Source organism: Channa argus, chromosome 1 (genome assembly GCF_033026475.1).
Source record: "Channa argus isolate prfri chromosome 1, Channa argus male v1.0, whole genome shotgun sequence".
Classification (NCBI taxonomy): domain Eukaryota; kingdom Metazoa; phylum Chordata; class Actinopteri; order Anabantiformes; family Channidae; genus Channa; species Channa argus.
This window is the reverse complement of record NC_090197.1, coordinates 3,861,990-3,878,032: the sequence shown is the minus strand read 5'-3', so window position 1 is coordinate 3,878,032 and position 16,043 is coordinate 3,861,990. Positions and strand designations below refer to the sequence as shown.

General features: G+C 41.5%; 1 protein-coding gene across 6 annotated transcripts in view; it reads right to left on the bottom strand.

Moving 5' to 3' along the window:
• Window positions 1-255: 255 nt before the first annotated feature.
• Window positions 256-16,043, bottom strand: part of LOC137130533 (zinc fingers and homeoboxes protein 2-like) — a 107,919-nt gene continuing 92,131 nt past the window's right edge. For all 6 annotated transcript variants that reach the window (XM_067510953.1, XM_067510863.1, XM_067511122.1 and 3 more), the window contains one exon: window positions 256-7,187. The gene's annotated coding sequence lies outside the window, so the exon portion shown is untranslated. The remainder of the gene's footprint in view (window positions 7,188-16,043) is intronic.

Sequence of the window (16,043 nt, the reverse complement as noted above, 5' to 3'; positions counted from 1 at the left end):
TTATGTCATCGTGTTGCTCACACTATGGAGTTTGTAATCAGGGTCAACCTGTTTTTCCAGAACCTGTTTTTTTTTTTTTTGATGGATCACGGTCGTTTAGCAAACTCACTCATTTTCAGTTTATATGAACAGGGAATAAATCCACCAGGAGGCTCAGCAGGAACGACGGCACACTCGCCTGCAGCTGCCCCTCGTTCTGTAACACGACTGTAACGGGCGAGTAACAACGTGAGACACACACAAAGTCAAGAGCACTTACCCTTTGAAAAAGGCTGTTTTATTGAAATACAGCAGACATCAACAGGTTGTCTTGCAGACCCGGGCAACAGAAACAGAGCTCGAATACTTTTCAAACAACGAAAAACAAAAAACCGATGGCTCTTTTTTTATCATTTGTCACAAAACTCCAAAGACACTTTCCAAAGACACACTCAGCCTGTGGGGGCCCGAAAAAGTGAGGGAACGTAGCCTCATTCCGAGCTCAGATGATCCACAAACGTGACCCGCTGTCCACCCTTTGGGCTTCTGACGTTCACAAATGCTGGTATACAAAGTTAAAAAGAAATCCAAGCGCACCTCGAGTATTGGAGGGAAACATTTGGAAGAGTGTTCGGGCCTGTTTCTGTGCCCAGGGCTGCTTGTTTGATATTAGCAGTAGTAGAAGAAGCAGAACCTCAGTTAAGAAGCAGGGCTGGCCTCAACTCCCCTTTAAAAAGACACTTTGTGCACCTGGTTTCCCCAAAAACTAGAAACCTTAAATTGTCCTCCCACACAGGCAGAGGGCAAAGAAACATCTAGAAACTCTTAGCAGCTAAAACCTTGTAATTCCTGCTGTCTGAGTACTGAGTCCTCTTTGCCTAAAGACTTGTTTTTCTTCCTCGGTTTCCCGACTGTTAATATTCATGAGACCTTTGTAACAGCCTGGTCGGTCTAATGGAGGACTGTTGTGCATTTTGGTCGGGATATTTGTGTGTGATGATTATAATTTTGCCAAATATTACACCACAGTTTGCTCCATTGTTTTCTTCCCTCCACGTATTTACTGAGATAGTCGGATTTGAAAGTGCAGCTTGTGAGAACCCTGTCAGTACCTACAGCATTTTGATTTGCATTGCAGACAGTTTGTGTTTAGTGTGACAGCCCAGACACTTTTTTTTGGGGGGAGAAAAATGAGCCTTTCACAGAGCGATTTAAATAAGTGGATCCTCTCTCTAATGAGGAACTGTTTCCGTCTAGTGTGGTTGTGTCTTGATTGTCGAAATCTTTTAAAATCCCCATTCCCGGCTTTTAAAGTGACTTTGAAATCCGAAAAACAATCAGAGCTTTCACCTGCTTGGTCTATGAGCATTTTCGCATTGGGTTTCACAGGTGTCAGGTCTGACATTAAAATCTAAGTGCAAAGTGCAGTTAAAACACTGAACACAGCTGAAGGCTGAGGACGGATAAAGAGCCCTGATGTTTGCTCAAAACCCAAGAACGGATCGAATGAGACGCTGTGTCCACACGTGGCTGCAATTTGTATAACAAATATATACAGAATATTACGAAATATGCACGTATTTTGGAACACGTTTTCATATTTATAGCTATAAATTGGACATTACTCGATTGAAACTTGCAGACTCCACATTTCGAGCTGCAAAGTCTCTAAATGAAACAACAATGGAGTCGTGTGGATGTTTCAAGGTTGTACTCATTGTAAAATCCAGACTCCACGTGGTTAATGGATGCTTCAATATCAGAGCTAAATTCTAAAGATGGATATATATATTTTTTTTTTTTTTGCATTTTTTTACCTTTCTTGGAGCTGGAAATAGTCAAAACAGCATCTCCTGTAGTATTGAATCAGAGTAAACTTCAGGGTATAAAGAAAAAAAACGATTCAGCCTTGTTGCTGTCACTCAGTTTGTAAAGATCTGAACCTTGCTGGTTTTTGAAACATCACCCAATTGCATAAAAATATTCTGGGGAAACCAGGCGCGTGGAACAGATGTCAACGTGAGCAAACGGAGCGAGTTTAAAGGACATGAAGGAACGAGTCGTGCACACTAATAGTGTTGTGTGTTCTCTTTTGCTCTGTTGCGACTAAATCTCAAGAGCTTTATTAAAAGTTCATCCAAAACCTGAGACCCTGACACAGAGCAGTGTCTCGCTAGTGAACGGCTGCAGCCAGCGAGCTAACTGCTAACACAGTGAGCAGCCAGGAACGACGGCTCTTCAATCATGCTGGTCGGATCATAATTTTCTAAATCAATCACGTTATCAGAAATTCCCATAAAGACACTGAAGTCAATAATGTTCTGCCACATTACTGATGCTAGTCAGTCTGCAACCGGGACTGGTTTGGTTCATCTGTGCTAAAGACGTTAGTGTTTTTGGAATGAAGGAACGGGTCACTCGGTGGAGCCTCAGTGGAGGTCTGCGGCACAGACGAATAAAGCTGGGGACACACCTGAAGACTGTCAAAGAGTGGACAGCTCACACCAACTATCCCACCTGCTATATTTCTAGTCTCCGACAGTCTGGAAGTAGCAACACACCTGACCTCGCGTCAGAACAAATGTGGCGGCAACCAGGAACTTTGACTTTTTAACTTGACAACTGCGGAGTAAAAGAGCAAAAAAAATGATTTTAAGAAAAAAAAGCAGCATAATCATGGATGTAAAAGGTGAGTACAACGTGGACTATAGAGTCTTCAGAGGGAAATGAAGCTAGAATAACTTTATAAAACAACGCTAAGTTCAGGTAAAGCTGTAGTTCACCGTAGATCTGCCTCAGTTGACGTCATCGGTCTCCAATGTCCATCGTGAATATTAAACATGTTTAAAAAAAACCTTGAGAACAACTGACAGAGACCAGGATCTAAACACTAGAATCTTTACACAGCACGTAATTAACAATCAACTGAGCTGGACAAACTAGGTCCGACCGCTCATCACGACTGAATCACATTCAGAATTGGCCGCACAGTCGATAGGTGTGTCCCGACTTTTACCTAATCCAGGGTTCAGCATGACTGACGTGTCTATACGGGGATTGTTAAAAACACCTTTAATTTAGAAAGTGACAAAGGTAGAAGAGCCGTCTTCAACAAGGTTCCTGGGTTTAAAGGAAAATGCTTCGAGCAGCCGTTTTGTCACATTATGTGTCTTAGTTGAGGCCACTGCTGTGGCCACAAGCAGCTGGTTCAAAATCGACTTTCCACATTCACTTTTCATTAGTCAACAGAGGTTCAGAGAACGAGGATTTGTTTTCTGTGGGTTGTCCAGAAAACTAGTGAGCTCGACTCCATCCCGCTCAAACATTCAAGGCGATAGACGCACAACATTTACTCATCTCCCCAAAGCAAATACATCGTTACAATCAAATACAATCATTCATCAGAAAAATATTTAAAACTGTACACTTGCAAAAATAAAAGTCTCTTTGAAGCTTGAAGCTAGTGATGCTGAGCGCTACGAGTTTTAAGCCAAGAAACAAGCATTTCCATCACGTCAAACATGGAGCCGGAGCTTTGAAGGAAACCTCCGACTGCCTACCATCAGTCGCCCATTGGACGGAGTTGAACGCCCCCCAACCCGCTGTTGTGTTGTCTGTTTTTGTTGAGGCCAGCCCTGATATGCCTTTGTAAATACAGTATTTCAGATATATGTCGTCTTATCATCTTTAGATCTGACCAGGACACTACAGCGGCAGAAGCAATACATAAAGAAGCTCATACTTTGTTTTTACTATTATTCTTTTTTGTCGGAATGGAACTAGATTCAACTAAGCCTACCAAGCCAACATGTAGTTATGTATTGAATAAAAGGCTATTTATCTTTTTTTTCGTTTTGTTTTTGTGTATTACAGATGTGTACGATGGTGTGCAGGGCGACAGCGGGAGAGAAAGGACAAAACATGTGGAGAGACCACAGGAAAGTAAAACGGCCAGATAAAGACACGGAGACAAAGGAAGAAAAAGGAAGGAACGTAAGAGAAAGTGACAGCGAGGAAGAAAAAACAAACAAAAAAAACCAAAAACGGTTGAAAGTATGATTCAGGCAGCATGATTCTGGATTGTGGGTTTTTACTGTTAAGAGTGTGTGTTGTGAGATCGTTACCATTGACTGTGTTTGACCCCCCCCCCCCCCACTTTTTTTTTTTTGTTTCGTTTTTTTTTGCCGTTGTTCTCGTTACGTTGTGTGTTTGTTCCTTATCGGTTTTAAACAAAGATGCACGACAGTCACTTGGTCTTACAAGCATGTTTGTCGGAACAAGAAGTGCAGATTGGCTTTAGTGTGGTTTTTTTTTTTTCCTTAGCTTTTCTTCCAAAAAGGGTTCCAGACAGAGTGGCTACAATAATAATAATAATATTACTAATAATAATATAATAATAGCACTTGACTTCACTTCAGCACAGTAAAAAAAAGGAATAAAGTCCAAAGGTGCCTTTTTGTGTTTTGTTTTTTTTAAATCTGATTTGATGTGAAGCGAAGTCCCCCCTCTTCCTCCCTCTTCCTCCCCCTCCTCCTCCTCCCACCACCTCTCCTCTCCTCTCAGCAGGGAAGTGGCGGGCGGAAGTCCAGTGCCGGTGAGATGAAGAAGAAGTGACTGAAGTATTGCCAACTGGTCCGTCCATTTTTTTTTTTTTTTTTTGTCTCTCTCGTGTGTGTGTTTTTGTTTTTTGTAGTGGTTCCACTCTGGTTGAGTACAAAAAGAGAAAAAGAGACGGAGAAAGGAAAAAAAAAAAAAAAAGTTGCACGCATACCACTGCTGGCGTTTTTTTTAAAAGTCCATCAACAATAACACACACACACACACACACACAAAAAAAAAAAGAGCTGAGAGAGACTGAGAAGAGGTTTTTAAAAAAAAAAAAAAACAGAGGAGGGTTTCGGGGGGACGAGTTGCTCCCATTTTACAAAATGTAACAAAATTTTTCTGCAAAATTTTACAAATCTGTAGCAATACAGGAGAACAAAACAAAACAAACATATATATCATATTTACAAGAAGAAGAAGAAGAAGAACCCTTTTTTTTTTAAAAGTGTAGTGAGAATGCAGCAGATCCCAGCTTTGGCACTCGGCAATGGGGTTTTTTTTTTCTTGTTTGTTTCTTTGAATCCACCCTGTCGGTCGGTTAGTCGGTCAGTCAGTTGCTTGGCGTGTACAGTCAGACTGCTGCTGCAGGCACACATTCAGTGCTCTGGTTCACCCTCCTCCTCCTCTTCATCCTCACATCTCCACGGCAACACAGGTCACACACAACATTACCTCAGCCATAGACTTCCATCCACCCATCTGAGTTCACAACCCATTAATCTCCCTCTCGCGCGGTGGACTTCCTACAGAGCCACTTAAAGGAGAAGTTTAGGGGTTTTTACAGTAGACTGCTAATCATCAAATAAGCTTCTTTTTAATAAAAGCAAAGGTCAAAATGGTAAGAAACAGATCTTATTGATCTTGAGAGTTTAGGGTGTTAACAAAACCAAGCTTCGTTTTGAGGAGAAGGATTAGAAAAGGTAGAAATCATCCTTTCCTTCCTCTGGGTTCTTAGAGGGAAGCTTTGTGATGTGAGGATGGTTTTAAAGGGACAGTATCTAGACTTTAAAAAGGCGACGTGGCTTAGTTTCATCTAATACAACGGTGTTTGTATAAACCTCATTCCCAGAGCAGTTAACACAATGTAAATTTTAAAACCTTAAGAGAATCCACAGATCTTTTGGCCCCCAGGGGGTCGTTAACATTACTGCATGGGCTCAGCAAACCATTGTCAGTGAACATAGTTTGTCTCTGCATCCACAACTGTAAGTTAAGACTCTACCATGTAGAGAAACAACCATACATAAACAAGATCTGGGAACATTGCCACCTCCTCTGAGCCTAAACTCATTTAACATAGACTGAGGTGAAGTGGAAACGTGTCCTGTGGCCCGTTGAATCAATATCCGAAATGCTTTTATGGAAATCATGAACACTGCAAAATAGTTTTCAAAAAGCTAAATGTCTCCTCAGGTCTCAAAAGATTACAGAGTGTTGATGTCCCTGACTTTAAAACGACATGGTTCTCGCATCCAATTCCAAATGAGAAAATGGTTAAAAAAAGAATCCTTACTCTTAACATGTGGTATGTCGTCTTCACACTACTGAACATCAATAAGTGTTCAAATTATTTGCAAATAATCCAGGATCAAGAAAGTTAAATAATTATGAGAACTTCTGATTCTAAAACTTGGCTCATTGTTACTCACCCTGAACTTCCCCTTTAATCGTGCACTTAGGTTTTCAGGCCACAGGACACGTCTAACTAGTGGAAAGATAAGAAACACTTTGTACCCTGTGCAGTAAGTGTAACGAACAGGCGGCTGTAAATTATCCCCATATTGTTTTATGTATTTATGTGCGTGTTAACTGTTTGTGTAGCTCCACTATTTGCAAGACCTTCCGCTGTGCTGATCTTTCATTGTTATTTGTTTTCTAAGTCACTTCGTTTTTGTTGTGTTTATGTTCCATTGAGCCCAATTTCCATTTTGGAGAACAATAAAGTTCTAATCGGTTCTAAACCAATTCACAGATTTTTTCCATTATACTAAATCAAAACCCAACTCTACCTCAAAAGGATGCCTGAACGTGTTGAGAATCCTGTCGAACCTTTGTTTACAGCCACTCCTGCATACAATACACTCCTGTATTGTATTGTGAAACTATTGTAAAATCCACATCACTGCGAAAAAATGAAAAGAAAGCAGCAATTTGAGATTCACTGTAGGAGAGGGCAATTTCAATTATCTTCACAGATCGTGACCCTGAATTTCTCCTTGCACTCTTTGGATTTCAATTTGGGAGCGTGTTTACCCCTCACCAAAGTAAAATCTACCACCACAGAGCTTCTATCATGTTTAAACTCGTGCTTTTGTTGTGAACGTCACATCTGTGGAGGGGGGGGAGGTGACCTTAGGTCGAGAACACTGATGGGATTACCTCCAATATGACAGAGGAGGATGGTGTGCGTGATCTGGGATGTGACAATCAAAAAATAAAAGAAAATATTAAAAAAAAGTAAAAAAGAAAAAGAAAAAAATTCAATATCTAATAATTAAAAACTCTTCTTTTGTTGCTCCATTCTTTGTTGTCTTTACTCCTGTACGTTTCTCAGCAGCAGCAGCAGCGGCGGCAGCGGCGATGGTGACAAATCCTATTCGCACCTGAAATGGGCAGGAGAGAGAAGAGACGGAAAAATACATTAAAAAACTCTTTTCTGGCACAAGAGAAATGTCAGCTTCACAATAACTAAGATCATTCCCGGCAAAAATAGGAGGAAGGTGGTAAAAAAAAAAAAAAGGAACAAAAGAGAGGGGGATTAAAAAGCAATTGTTGGGCCAGGAGCCGGTGTTCCCGGGTCGCCTGGTGCTGCTGGGAACTGGGACACGTGAAATAACGGCTTCCCCACCGACAGCAGATCTGATTGGACCCACTCTCTCCTAATCCAGCAAAGAGGAAAACTGGTAAAGTTGTGTTTTGTATTGGAGCGATTAAATGAGAATCCACAGTCACTGCGATTAGAAAAACAGGACAAGGGACAGCAAAACACACACACACACACACACACACACACACACACACACACACACACACTCGTCTCTTAAACAAAAACTGCTCTGAATTCCTAAATAGGTGTGTACAGTATTCTCTCTGATTTCCAAGTATATTTAATCATATTTTAGTAGAAAGTGTCAGTAGGTCAGTGGAAAAAAAAAAACAACAAAAAAAGCAGCTGCACTTCTTTGGTAGAAAGAAACCAACATACATCCAGCAGGAGTCCTGGATATTCAGATTCAGATATTTCCATACAAAGCATTTTTGCATGGAACTGAGTTAATAAGTTCATAAAAAAGAAATATTGTTTTGCCCAGAACAAAATTGACCAAGTCTGAATAAATCTGCAAGTCAAAAAAAAAAAAAAAACACAGCCATTTATGAAAGAAAGGGTCAAAGGTTAATCCAAGAGTTTGACTTTCTAGGCCTAATCTTTCTAATGTTAAAAAAGGCGACGACACAATAGCAGCAGAGGCAGATCCAGTAGCTGAAGAGCAACATTTGGATCAAAAACACATCTCTGAATGAATGATTGTGTCCTGCAACTGGTGGATGCAAAAACCTGATACAGGCTGCACACACACAAAACAAAGTCAATACTATGATGGGTCGTGATGGGTCTTTGATGATGGAGCTTGGGTGCAGATAAAAAGCAAAGCTTCACAGCACATGTGAGCAGCTGATGTTATCACACTGGTGGGAGGATATCAGTTGACGACGGGAGGCCATGAGCCAAAAAAGTCAAGTGGGGGACAGTTAGTTTCCTATTCGACAGTGACAGCGAATATTTCCACATCAGTATTTTACATTTCTGCACCTAAACCTGAACCCAGAGTTTGTCCTTACAGCACTTACAGCTGTGGCCAAAACAGTGGAGGATAAAGACCTGCTGAACCTACCAGGAGGCAGAAAGTCACCTGCTGAAGCATAATTATGGCCAAACGACAGTTCAAAGAACGATCATTTTCACGGAACTAATTCCATCAGTAAAAAAAAAAAAAAGCCTGCTGGGAAACGGAGAATTAAATCCACTAATCTCACTCTGTCAAAGTCCGAGCGTTTGTTAATTCGTGGTGTGTCCAAATCGGACCATCCCCAAATGTGGTGGTTGGTCTTTCTCTGCCAAGCACGTTCACGTTTGACTAAGATGCGAACAGGAATAACAACAATAACAGCACGTGTGGTAACTGGTGTACTATCCTCAGAAAAATAGGGTCACAATATTTAATTAGAAGCGTACTCGACTCCTCAGTGACCCCCGTCTCCCTGCTTATTCTACTCCGTGTGTATTTTTACACTCAAAGAAGCATTAATGATAAGTGAAGAGTAATGAGATGTAAAAAAAATAACCACACACACACACAAAACAACCTGATCTGACGGTTCTGACAGAGCCAAAGATTGGATATAAATTAGATCTAGGAGCACTTATGAAAGTTGAATAAAAATCCAATTTGGTTTGTTCTCCCTGCAGAGAGAAAGAAAATGTGAGAAACTCAGTGGGAACTTGGCCCACTGTGATGTAAATGTAGCCTTAGCCACAGTGTTAAGGTGCAAAAAGTACATCAAAAAAATTGAAATACTAAAAAAAAAAAAAAAAAAAAAAAAAAGACCCCCAAAAAACAAACAAAGCAAAAAAGATTTGGACGCAGATTTTTTTAATTAAGGACACAGCACTGAATGGTTCCCTCGTGGACTAATGCAGTGATTTGAATGAAATACATCCGTGTCATGGTGTCGCCGTGTGTGTTTGGATTTCAAAAAGGCAGATACCAATATTGTGAGCGTTTTTCTTTTATTAAAATGTACCACATTACTGCATTACTGTGCAGCCTTGGATCAGTCATGAGCTTCATCGCTACTACGTTTGTCTTACGAGGGGGAGAAAAAAAAAAAGTGGATCGGATGTAACATTAAGTCTGCAGCTTTTTCGTGAGTCTGCCTTCAAAATCATTTCCTCTCCTCAAATCACAGAGTCCTCACACGGGGAAAAAAAAAGCCTCGAAAAACTCCCTTTTTATTAAAACGCATATTACCTGAAATTAAAGCAAATTATGATTTTTATTTAATGATTGCAGTTACCTGGAAACAGGTAACCTCCACCGTCTGCTGCCTCTGTGTTTTACATTATGATAATGACAGGGAGGAAAAAAAAAAAAGAAGCAGTGCAGCAATTAAGCCTTCATCCACGTATAAGCTACGACTGTTGATAAGTTATTATGGGATGCGGCGGCGCGCTCGGCTGATTAAATGAAGCCCCGAGCTGCAGTGATTAGTGAGACAGGACAATGGTTGCAGCGTTCACGCACACACACACGCACACACACACGCGCTGGAGACATTACACTACATCAATTTGCGCTGCAGGAATGTTCCCCTCCCCCCCATCAATCATTAAAACTCCTCGATGTAATCTTGTAGCATCGCTCTTCGTCGCTCCTTATCAATATGGGCTTGCAGGTGTGAATTACCTCTGACCTGAACCATCCAACATGCAGACGAAAGAGAAAACATTTGAATCGAGCCTCAGTGTTAGAGACTGATTTTTCGATTTAATACCTTTCAAGCATTTCACACACTGGATGTTTTTAATTCATTTCTTGCTCCATTCATTAATTTGCCCTTTTCATTCTCATCATTTTAAAAAAAAATGTGCAAATGTTTTATTATTTTATTTATTTTTAGCAGGCAACTCTTGATAATTAGTTTCACAGCTGTTATTCTTACCATAGCATTTTATCTTCCATTTAACTCGGCCTTCTCCCGAAAAGAACACAATTATGACCAATTCAGGATAATACTGAGGGATGTATATTTGATTTCAATAATGTTTTGCTCAATGGTTTAATGTTTTACGAGAGCTTGCGATGACCACTTCTCAGGTTACTATTGGGTTTTATTGACTACAAAGTCAATAAAAGCTGTAGTGTGGAAGGCGCCATTCTTACTTACAAACTTAAACAGAATTATCGCTTTTTTTTTCAAAACCACATTATCACATTATGTTCCTCAGTTGTGAAGAGGATTTTTAGGTTTTGGTTTTCTGACACTTTTTACTTTCCTGTGTTTTAAGGGAAAAAATGTAGGAACAAACTATCTTTCAGCAGAGTGTAAATGTCAAGTTCTAAAAAGGTTAAGTGCGATAAGGAATTTAATACGCACACGCACATTCATGCAGGGAGATGCAACTCAAACCCAAAGTGCACAAGTAAAAAAAAAAAATATGAGTCTGGTAAAAAAAAAAGAATAAAGTAGTAGAGCTGAAAAGAGTTGTGGGAAACATGTATTTTTCCTTTTTACACAAATTTGATCTTTGTGGTTTTGGCAAAACATGAGGTTGGTGTATCCATCTGCGGTCACACACAAACATACAGGAAAAAAAAGTTTCATCTCTTCTAAACACAAAAATATCTCCCATTTTACCCGGCGCTGGAAACCTCAGCAGAGTTGAGGTGAGGTGAGCAGCAGCTCAGAATGATGTTTGATTTATTCTTCCTGGAGCACCAGTCGGGTGGGGCTTAAGCATATACTGGCTTCAGTGTCTTTAGATGCAGACATAGCACAGTGAGACGCACTAGAGAAGTTCAAAACAAACCCAGTCTTGTACTTTGTCCACGAGAGTAAATAAATTACAATCGTGCAACAAAGAAAAAGGCGGCAGTGAAGCCTTTAAAACTAAATAATAATTTGCCAAGACGGTTAATTTGAAATCTTTTTCAAAATACGTTTGTGATGATTGGGGGGGGTCCATTCCGCTTCAAACTGAAATCTGTAAACACCACGTCAGAGTAAATCATGAGGTAAAAACGACAACAATTAATACTCAGACTCGAAAATTTGTGGTGAAAGACAGTGATTCGTTGACGTCAATCAGAAAATGAGACATGCTAGCAGTTCCACAACGCTCCTCTAAAGGTCAGCTCACTCCTTCTGGGTCTGGCAGGGTGTCCGTGACAGGAAATGTGTCACACCAATCTTTGTTAAACTGCAGTCTAGTTGCCCGCGTGCAGCCCAGAAATGTGTGCAATGCAGTACACGACCTGCCGATACTGCAAGTGCATCACGTACCACACATGTGCCTGGTAAGTAAAGTAGATGCTTCTTTGTTTCGCTTTTAGTGCACTTGTGAAAAGTGCCTCTGTACGCATTCCTACTTGTAGTATGAATAGTGCCAGTGTGTCTGTACCAGGTCATTGCGAAAGAAAGGAAATGCACATGGGTTTAGTTGGAACATCAGATAAAGCCTGTTTACTGACATAGTCTGTAACTGCGGTTTTGTGGTAATCAGTCGTGACACTGTGTGAACATGTACCGTTCTGCAGTGCACAATAATGGCAGAGTCAAACTAAAAATGTGACGCTGGGCTGAGATCCAACAAGGAAATGAGAACGAATGCATTCTGGAATGGACTGGCAAGGTGCATCCAGATGCATTCATAAAGGCGCTGCCTGCCAGGACCTGAAGGCAGACAAGTAAACACAGACCCAGACAAAGACACAAACCCATCAGGCCACGGTCAAGTCGGAGAACTGTGACACACTCGAAGGCCTGCTGGGGCACTGAAGGAAAAGTCTGGGAGGGGGGGGTCACCTAACTGAGCACAAGTTATCATCTGGGAACCAAGAGCGTCCTCTCGCAGTGGATGTCTATCAGATGAATCCAGGCCCCTCAGTAGCCCCTTATTTAGCGCTGGACCGTTAGCATGGTTACAATAACAACATGCTAGATTTTGCTGTGCCACCCAACCAACCTGTCCCCACTCACGCTTTTCGTACCAGATCACCTTTGCCATCCACCTGCTCCTGCGTTACAGGTTAAATATGTGACTAAATATGTAGCAGGACTATGGAAGCTGATATACAAATACCCAACACTCAAACTGTTGATTAGAGGGATTTAAGGATGGTAGACGTTAATGTAATCCAAAGGTATTTGTTTGGCTTCTATCTGATCAGAAGAAAGTAGCTTTTTTGCCTGTTCAGAGCACATATTGAAATTTCACAGAGTTCAAGTGTGACTACTAACTGGAGCAGATTTTCCATCAACAGTGTTTGGTGGATTCCAGCATTCACCTGCCACAGTCAGTAATCCGTGAGCCAAACTGATTTGGAAAGCAGGATTCAGCCTCTGATAATAACTGGCACTTGAACCGAGCGTCTGGCAGAGCAGACAAGTGTGTGGCCGCAGTCACAAACTGCCAGAGTTTAGATAGCAGCCCGTGTTAATTTATCATCCAGCTCACCAGCCGAATCGCACATCGACGAAAACACCTCGTCAGTCCGTCCTCCCGTTAAAAAAGCCCACGTCACGTCAGTTGTTTTACGGCTGCAAGTAGAATAACTCGGCTGCAAATGTTGGATTTGAGTTCGATTCCCCATCAACGCGGTTTACATTAGTAGGTGCAGTTTGTGCTTCGTGTAAAGAATGGTCTCTATGCAAATACACCACGCTGATGTTGAGTTTCAGTGTTTTTCAGTCTGCTGTGTGGGCTGGAGCACAGAGGTGGAGAGTGGAGGAGTTTGGGAGAGCAGCTGCAGCAGACTGAAGAAATCCCCCACAAAACACCAGCTAATAAACGGACTCAGTTCTTATGTTGCCATTTTCCAATGAATAATAATAACAGTTATGTTGTAATTGCATGTTGTGTTATAAAGTGTACAATATCACATTAGGATTTCTCTACTCGGCTGGTGAAAACTGCGTCTTTTGTGGCTCTGGAGAAGCTTTGTCTACCCTGAGAAAATAACCCTGATGATGGGTTTGGAAACTGCAATTTCTTGTCAGGCAGCCTGTGTTACACACCGGAGGAACGGAGTGCGAAAGGTGTTGAGGCTGTAAAGACAGAAAGACTAACAAATGCGTTACACAAACGGTAGCATCTATTGTCAGGTCCGAGCAAAGAGCTATTTCATCTACAGAGCTTGTGAAGCCTTTAGAATTTTCTCTCGCTCTGTAAAAAATAGGATGGAAAACTGCTTGGAAGGCCCACATTCCTCCAATGTTCGGTTGAAGTGATTGGTGCTAAGTTAAAGGGGTTCAGGGGAGTTTTTTAACAAACGTTTGCCACACACAAATACGTAGGACTAAGGATGAATGTGTGGTTCAAGGACTTGCGTGATAAGGAGATTAAGTTCTAGGTCACATTTGTGCAGAAATAGAGAAACAGTTTAAGGCTTTAGCAACTTCCCAGCGCTACTGTAGGATAAAGCACCGGATGGACGGGAGGTTTTTCGGCATTAATGGAAGCACGGCAGCAAACTGATGAGCTTTCTCCTTGTTAAGGCTGTATGAGAGGAGACCCCGAGGTGGGTCCAGAACAGCTGAAAAACATGGCTACAGAGACGGACTAGCAGGCTCCCTAATTTAGCCCGCTGCCACTGCGGCTCGGACCCGGATGACGGTCAAAAAAAAAATAGACGGATGAAGGAAGGAGCCAGTTTTGATGAGGCTTGAACCATGCTGGGATCGAGTCGGGATGTCTCAGCCTGCTGCTTTAGTTCTTCTTTTTTTATTCCCATTTCATCTTTCTGAAACTCAAAGGATAAATCACTGGACTGCTCATTTAATCATGGTGCTGCTTAAATTCAATTCTAACTTTATTTTTAATTGTTTTAAATCGGATATCTTTGCTGAGCTGGTCCATGTTTTCTGCTAAATTTTCCTCCGCTTACTGTTTAAGAAACTCTCTCTAAAGTCATCTTATTATGTTTTTAATTGTTTTTATGCGTGTGAATAAACTGAGAATTCATTCAAGATTGAATTGTCATTTTCTTGCAGGGAAAAGCTACAAAAATATTGTCACAGATCACTGACAAGACGCTTTTTTTTTATTCGCGAAACCTCCACTTTTTGTTGGTTATTCAAAATGCTGCATATTGATTATTGATTTTAGCTGTCAAGTGCTGATTTTGAAGGCATCTTAAAGTAGCGACGATCTTTTAAAAGTGACAGTGTTGGAAGTCGATTCTCTGCCTTGTTTACAGCTGTTTATCTTCAGGAAATCATTTGAACACATTCTATTTTGATAAGTAAAAGCCGCCCAGAGACATTAAAACTTTCAATCTTCTGTCACAACAGACAGTAGAGGGAAGAAGCAGCAGACTCTGTCGTCACTCTTTGCCCCAGGCAGAGCCTTTTATCTATCAAACTTTACCGCACCGGGGGGTCCGCTGCTATTTTAGGTCTCCAATAATGTTTTTTTTTTTTTTTTTTATTTCCCTAAAATTTCCTGAAGTCAGTGTTTGTTGCTGAGCCGTAGTGGCCAAAACTCACACAGCTACACACACAGACGGCGACCGGCTGGAGTAGTTTTGTTTGTTGCCTGGGATCGAGGTGTTGGCTTCAACATTAACAGACTGCGGAGTGAAAAAAGGGGGGGGGGACCCTGGGGACCCACGAGGGCCTCGCTGAGTTGAATCGCTCCACTGAACTTGCATCCACATATCCACGCCGAGGTTTGCGCCGCCGTCAGAACAACGCAGGGGGGGCTGGGGGCAGGAGTTGGTGGGGGCGCATGGCTTCGTGTGCCAAAGAGACAGCGAAATACAATCCATGGAGGAACGTAGAACGCAGAACCCAGTAATACAAAGAACAACAGAGCTCTGTAAAGTTAACCCCAGGGCGGTGGTCACGTCTACGGCCATGACAGTCGTCCAACGGGAACCTGCTCTGGTCCATATGTGATTACATACACGCAGATACTTGATGGATGCGGCGTCACGTTAAGGAAAAAGCTGAAGCGGAACTAACTTTTTCTCTGCGTGAGGCCCCATTGTTTTACCCGAGCCCCCCTGTGGTGCTGGTCCCTGCTGCGTTCAACACACTCCACCATTCAAATAAATAAGAAGAGCTTTTTTTTCTTTTCTTTTTTGAAGCAGTGTGAAACTCTGTGTGAGCCTGGTCTTAGACAGATCATTCTGCAGAATTTAGAGAGCTACACTTTAAGTCCTTGTAACAGCGAGTAAGTGTACGAGGGTTTAAATATTTAGAAATGCATTGGAAATCAATTTTGACGACTGTCTGAGCTGTGGAGAGTTTTACATTTTTGTATGTTCACACTGGAGCCACAGTCCTGTTTTTGTATTTTAACCCGAACCCAATGAGCCCACTACCATGTGGAGCAGGTACTTACTGGCCCATAGCTATGGTGCTGACTTCAGGTATCAGCCATTGGCTGCCGTGACAGCAGCTGTGTCAAACCGGTTTGGAACTTAAAACTTAGCTGTTGGACCTCAAGGTTAAGCACATTGTGTTTTGATGAGAGAAACTGAACGTCAAGAAAATCCCAAGACACCGTGGCTCTTTCATTTAAAAATACAATGCATGCTTTACTAAAGCGCTTTAAGAAGAAGGTCGTTTGTTATTTTTCATTTAATGGAATAAGCAACTCATCATCTAACTAAGGGACAACACTTGCATTGACAGTAGAAGACATTTCCCTTTTAAAATGCACAAAATGTTTCATT